General features: G+C 37.5%; 1 long non-coding RNA gene across 1 annotated transcript; it reads right to left on the bottom strand.

Moving 5' to 3' along the window:
* Nucleotides 1-3,055: 3,055 nt before the first annotated feature.
* LOC105454863 lies at nucleotides 3,056-4,385 on the bottom strand. The gene is made up of 3 exons (XR_975059.1): nucleotides 4,197-4,385; nucleotides 3,456-3,873; nucleotides 3,056-3,227 (listed from the first exon to the last, which is right to left on the bottom strand). It is a non-coding gene; the product is annotated as an uncharacterized LOC105454863 (long non-coding RNA).
* Nucleotides 4,386-7,073: the final 2,688 nt, after the last annotated feature.

Here is a 7,073-nt window from a genome sequence, read left to right as displayed (position 1 = left end):
CGCGCGACGAATTATATGTTTCGCTTATCTATCGTCGATTATCTATCGCGCGGCGAAACTATTATGTACATATACGATTCCGTCGAAGAATAACGAATTTTCATTGTAGAAATATACATCACATGACGTTCTGGGAAAAATACAGATGATTTAAGATACCGAGTATGCAATAAAAAAATTGTTCTCACCGATCGTCGTGTGGGACGCCGGCGGGTAGCTTCCTCTCGTCCTCTCCACTCTTGTCCAGAAGGTCTCGTCTCACGTCGTGATCCGTCCAAAATGAAGTCGAAACACCATCAGAATCAGCTGGCACTTTATTCAGTCTCCCAAGCAGTTGAGTCCTGATCACTTGACCGAGATCCGAGATTTTGAACGACACGCGACGCGCGTACGCGACTCGACGCCGGCGTTACTGCGCATGCGCGGCTCGCGGTGCACTTTTTGCCGAACCGAATTTTCGTCAACGCACGATCGGGTATCGCGCGGATCTCGTATATTAGACGATGCGCAGGACAACGCTGAAAGTTCCGCACTCCCGACGATGAACGGACGAATGATGCGCGACGATACGTGCGACGATCGCTTCGGTAATTATATATATACCGACCCGATCCGAAGCGAAGCGGCCGGAGCGCAAGAATTCGAGTGCGCTTTACGGTATACGTGTCCCCGAATTGTAACCTTCGTCGCGAAGACGACGTTAATTTGCTCGCGTTGCGGGATGAATAGAGCGTCACGAGAATCGCCCGCTTTTGCCCGGCACCCGCGATAGTCCGCGAAGCGCTTCCGGCACTTATTCGCGCGCGCGAGACTCAGTCTCGGCGAGAGAGACCGACCCGGACGATGCGCCGACGTACGCACGGGAGAGAGATGGACGCAAACTAACATGGCCGCGCATGCCCACCGCGCACCCACGCAGTACAGTCCTGCAGCCTGTACAGGCCGCTGCACAGGCCGCTGCACAGGCCGTTCAAACGTTTGTCGAATCTATAATGTTTATTAGGTCCTGACCGAAATAAAATCACGGCCTGTGGTTTTACACAGTAACGCTGTTGCATGTGGTAAGTATTATAATGTATAATTATAAAATATTATTACGTGTAATACAACAAACATTCAGCAATACTGCAACGGTGAAGAGAGCAAAAATGTATTAATTAAATATATATAAATATTGTAAATTGATCGATCATCCAACTACCTTAACGCCTGTTTTTTTTTCTATCCGAAAAAAAGAAGGAATTTAGAGTGGAACAATTGTTTTTTAACGAAAATCTGTAATACAATGGACACTTGATCTTTTGTGAGCGAAAATAATTATTGTTTTCTGGATAAAGTGAATAAGAGATTAAATAAAGCAAAATTGTTACGTTACGTTAGGTTAGGTTACGATTGTAATTACGATCATGAACAATACTGTACGACGAAACGTAATTAACGTAAAATCTATAAAAGTACAATATATGTATATATTTCGATATATTTTAAACGGACGGAATAAAATACATTTATTTTGTTTATTTCTTTAGTACATTTAATTCACTACTTTCTCTTTGTGGAAGATAGTAAAAAAAGTTCTGAAAACGTGGATTAGTTTATATAAATTATGGTGATAATGTTATTATGAGATTTAAAAATTCATAACGTCGAGAAACAAAAGTTTTTCACGGTAACAATCAAATTACGGGGAGCTCTTCGATAAAGGAGATTCTGCCCGTTTTTAATCCCGATTTATAAGTCACAACATTTTTATGGGACAGTTTCTACTTGAATGCGCCCGTTTAATACTTCAGTCAATTTACGCTTTGCAGCGCAAGCCAAACGGACGAGCCGAGCTTCGTACTTTAAAGCTCCAGCAGCCAAATAGGAGCCGTACGCTAGAGAGAGGTGGAGCAAATCTCACGTCTGTGTATTATCATCCTTTTGATGTCCTTCTCAAAGCCGGACCTTGTCGAGCTTACATTCCTCGCTGTTGTAAGTACAGGGAGGTAGAAGCTATTAAATTTCGACGACCGACCACGCGGATTGCTATCATTTTCTAAAATGCACCATTACGTCTATTCGTGACATCGGTATTACCAAATAACGGAATACTATTTATACATCCGAAAAATTGCGCATTTTTTCGATGAAATAACGACCAAGACAATTGTCGATACAAAAGCTAATTGTAGCTATACGACATCTTCTCTAATAACGACTTAAATCATGTTTAAAACTTAATAACAAATGTATTGAAACGTTAAATGTATTTTGTAACGTTCGTAATCTGTATATTAATCTCACGTAATTTATATAAGTTGTGCTTCTCGATGAAAAGTTTCGTGAAAATGTAATTTTACAGACGGTGATTGATTGTAATAAATGACATTGCAGGTGTCATTGTCGAGTGCCGCTTTCCGAAGGCTACGGCGAAATTGGAGTGCCATCCCTGTATCGTTGGAATCTGGAGTGTACTGGACAATACGGGGAGACAGTCGCAGCGGGGCTTTATTAAGCTTATTAACGGAACATACAAGGGTGGACGTATCTACGTCGCCGGTGGTCGGGGAAAATATAACCGCCGAGAGGGACGTGAGGATGGGAAGGTAATGGTGGCGGGAAAGCTGTATTTCAACTCGTTTAATCGTGGCGCATTCGAGACCTCTACTTGTCTAACTTGTCGTATCTCATATGCTACCGTCTCTTTCTCTCTTTCTCCTTTTCTTTTTCCATTTTTACCGCCACTGCCGGTTATCCTTCAAACAACACGGTAACAATAAAATGAAAGAGAGAAATGCGTTTCGAGAGTAGCCTTAATTAACTATTAATATTTCACGGTGAGATAGTGTTACTTCGAGCAACTGATATACCTCGCTATTATTATTCTGTTGTATAAAGCCGATAATTCATATATATATATATATATATCGATAAAATCTCGGAATAGAAGCTCTGTTTCATTAGTTCTCGTATACACGATAAATCGACGAATGATTTCATATCTACAATTAAATATTTATCTTCTAGCAATCATTTTAAAACAATCTGTTTGTATACTTGGATTTATTCCTTCTGGTAGTATCCACATTTATTGGCATACACATGTATATATACATATATATTTTTTTTTACATGGACACCCCTCGTATTGTATTATATATACAATATTAATTTTTTTATATGGGCAACCCTTATACCTTTCAGACAAATTTTCTTCTCGACTCTCCCTCGTTTTATCGCGTGTTCTGCGCAAAAGGATTATTAACTGCACGCTTCGTAGAATTAAAAGACAAATTATATCGGAAACGGAAACGAAAAGAGTCGCTCCGTATAGTCACGAACAGACCACGTATTTTTTGTTTCTAATAATAATGCTTTCTGGTATCACGACTTATTTGTCATTAGGCTATATTATAACTCCAAATTATCTATCTACAAAATGGTTTCAATGCACCTTATTATATTATACATACATGCATGGAAACTTGTATTAAATTGCGATTTCTCTCCGTGTTTTTTTCTTCTTTTTCTTAAATTCGTATCTTCGGAAGCTTTACATTTGTAGTAAAGTAAGCTGCTGCAAATACATACACGCGTGTAAGAACCGAGGGAGAGAGATGAGCGCTCATACGTAAGGGCCGCGGCGGATTTGGTGGTAAGCTGACGGAACAGGAACGATCCTCGTCTAATCGCATCCCTAGTCCTGATTTAGGACGGGATTTTAATTACGAAGGGTCAGTAAGTGCGGGTGTCCACTTGGCACAAGTATTCCTCCCTTATTTATAGTTCATTAGCTCGGCTTTCGCGTAGAAGGCAAATTAACTTATGCCTAACGACACACCGCCGCCTTTATCCACCGAAAGAACGAGAAATTCCCTTTCACCGTTAAATCTTGCAACGAAAGAGAAGCACACACATTATAAAACATATATAATTCCTTGAAATTTGATATCTTTCTTATTACGTTAAACTATACAGTATTATAAAACGTATATTTTTGACAAGAACATAAAATTTATGTAAGATTAAATTATTAACGGAAGAATTTATTTATCGATAAAATTAATGGGAAGCGAAATGAATTATATCAAACGGCTTCGAAAATCTGAATTTTTCTACTAAAGTCAATTTTCTAACAACAAGATATCTAACTTCTTGCAATTGTAATTGTTAAAAGGAATAGTAAAGCATATATATCGCAGAGAATAATATACTTTATGAAACTCGACACTTTTCTGAGAAAGCAGTCAACGATAAGGCGGTCTTGTGAGCTTTTCCGGTGGCGCTGGAAGTGGCTCCGAGTGATATCGTCGCACTGATAAAAATGCGTCAAAAAATCCGTCTATTTGGGCTATCCTGCTGTTAATTTGTTATCACAGCACTGCCTAATGCAGCCGTCGGATATAATCTTGTCGCCGTTGAGTAATGCTTCACCCATTAACTGAACCTCCTTTCGGTCGGACGTCGGTCAAACGTATATAAATCAAATTGGCTGAATTTATCTAAATATTAGCTATTCTCGATAGAATAATCTCGATAAGAATATTTTCGATTCGTAGCGCGCAATATTATTCGTAAAATGTATTCAATTCAAACTAATCAAAATCATTATTTGATGTATCAAATGATGATGTATCAAATGAACAACAATATTCCGGTATTCTGTTACGCATTTGATTCATGTAAATCATGTTGAATGTGCTAATTCTTTCTACATGAATCTTGTTCATACAGAAGCATATAAATTTGTAGAATCGGCGCACTTCTTATCCACTGCGTTCTGACTATCCGAATTGCGGACCGATGAGAAAAGATTTGAAAGAGTTAATGTCTTAATTCGCTCTCGTACGTTGTTACTTGTGTACAACATACAAATAATGCGGTCGCGGCGGTTGCGGTTTCGCGATTGATCGTAGTCGCCGATTTTTGCGGCGGATCCGAACATTTCGCGACGCGAATAGGCGAGCGATTGATAAATTTATCCCCGTATATACCAAGGAGCGCATTCAAAGGGGTTAATCATCGATATTCTTGCGAACACGGCAAACCGCATCTACCTTCTCGATTACGCGTCAGCGCAGACCACAGTGCAGTAAACAGTAGCATCTTGTGACCGCGATTTCAAGAATTTTTGGCGAGTCTAAAAAATATGACGGTCCAGAGAACTGTCCAACAAATTACATAAAGATCTGAGAGGTGCAGCGTCTTTTTGACGTTTGTATGTTACCTAATAATTAATTGTAGATAATAGATAATAGAAAACTTAATAATTTATTTAAAATTTGATAAATAAAATTACATTTTATAAAATAGTGATCATTTGAGATTATACAATAAGATAATCTATATCCATTATTATTTGAATACAATAAATTGTAAAACTACGTAATCTCAGCAAACACCAAGTTACATGTAACGTACTTGTTAGTTGTAATTTTTCACTCAACAATATAACTATAATATAACACGTGTTGTATTATATTGTAGTTATATTATTCAGTAAAAAATTACAACACTAACCAGTACGTTACATGTAATGTACAATCCACCAAGTTACAGGTAACGTATTTGTTAGTTGTAATTTTCCATTCAACAATATAACTATAATATAACATGTGCTATATTATAGTTATATTATTCAGTGAAAAATTACAACACTACAAGTACGTTACATGTAACTTGATGTTTTTTGGGATCTATTAATTGAGCGATTTTGAAAGGGATTTAAGCCAGTTAATTCTTCAAAAATAATCGAGTTATTTAATAAAAACGTGCAATAGCCTCCCGATTGCTCCAAAGAATATCGTTTCTTTGAATCACTGTTTTAATATTCCAACAAGAAGCATTGAGATCCAAGCTTCCTCGGGAAAGGAAAAGGGGTCAAGAGAGGCAGGAGGTGGAAAGCAGTGGAGGCGCAAAGGAACAAAATCGCGGGGGTGGGGCAAGCGATACATGATGCGGGAGAGTTCTACCCCTCTACCTGCTTCCCCAACGAGAGGCTCCGCCTCCAGAAAGCCGGATGACGTCACACAGACACTTGTTACGCCTTGCCGTTGCTTGATGGGATGCTGTGTCGCTGAGATTTTGCATAAACCAGAAAGAAATTAATCGATATACGCCGACAAATCTACGCACCGAAGAAATATTTCTTCCCCAAAATATTTGTTCATTTTTCGATTGTGATCAGATCTTTCTTAAAAAATTCTTATAATTACAGACATAGTTTATATATACATGCACAAATTAATTTTTATGTATCCCAACAAATATAGATGATAACTACTACATTACAACAATATTATAACATTTCTGCAATATAGCTGGAATGTTATAATAATGCTGCAACGTTGCAATTATAATCTGTGTTTGCTGGGTATATGTAAAAAAATCACGGAAAAATTAAAAAATGTTTTTTAAAAACCACATATAATGCATTTTGATGAAATAAAGGATATATTAAAATAAAAATTTTAATATTAAATACTTTTATATTAAATATAAATGAATTATTCATAAATGAATTCTTATTGTAAGTTACATTATGGTGGATAAGTTTAATGGGAGATTCGTCGCTAGCTTCACTGCTACGCAAAACGCGTCTATCCCCACAATGCGCGTTCCCACTTTGCAAAGAAAGGTGGGGAAGAATTACTCGAAGGCTGGACTCATCATATCGCGGCCGCTGGGAGGCTGGACCGTCCTGAGAAATTACGCGATAACAGAGAGGGAATTTTATCGGTATTCCCGCTTATCGTCAGAAGAGGTGGCCTAAACAGCAACTGATTGTTTACCAAACTACGTTCTATTACGATTGATGCACTTTGGATGTATCAAAATCTATATTTTAATTCTCTAGTGATATTGTCTTATAATTAAAAAAAAATTTTTTTTATTTTGTTCAAAAATAACTCGTAAATAAAGAATCTATAAAACATATATTCTCTCGATATATTTCGATACGTACTGCACGGAGAGAATTTTCTTTTAAAATTTACTCTGAAAATCATGTTAATTGTGAGACAATTTATTATTTAGGTAAATTGTACTGTGCATTACAATAAATTTTACTGCGAAATCTTATTGTAGTGCAC

Source organism: Wasmannia auropunctata, unplaced genomic scaffold (genome assembly GCF_000956235.1).
Source record: "Wasmannia auropunctata unplaced genomic scaffold, wasmannia.A_1.0 LD335973.1, whole genome shotgun sequence".
Classification (NCBI taxonomy): Eukaryota; Metazoa; Arthropoda; class Insecta; order Hymenoptera; family Formicidae; genus Wasmannia; species Wasmannia auropunctata.
Note: the sequence above shows the minus strand (reverse complement) of the source record. Positions and strands in the feature narration are given on the sequence as shown.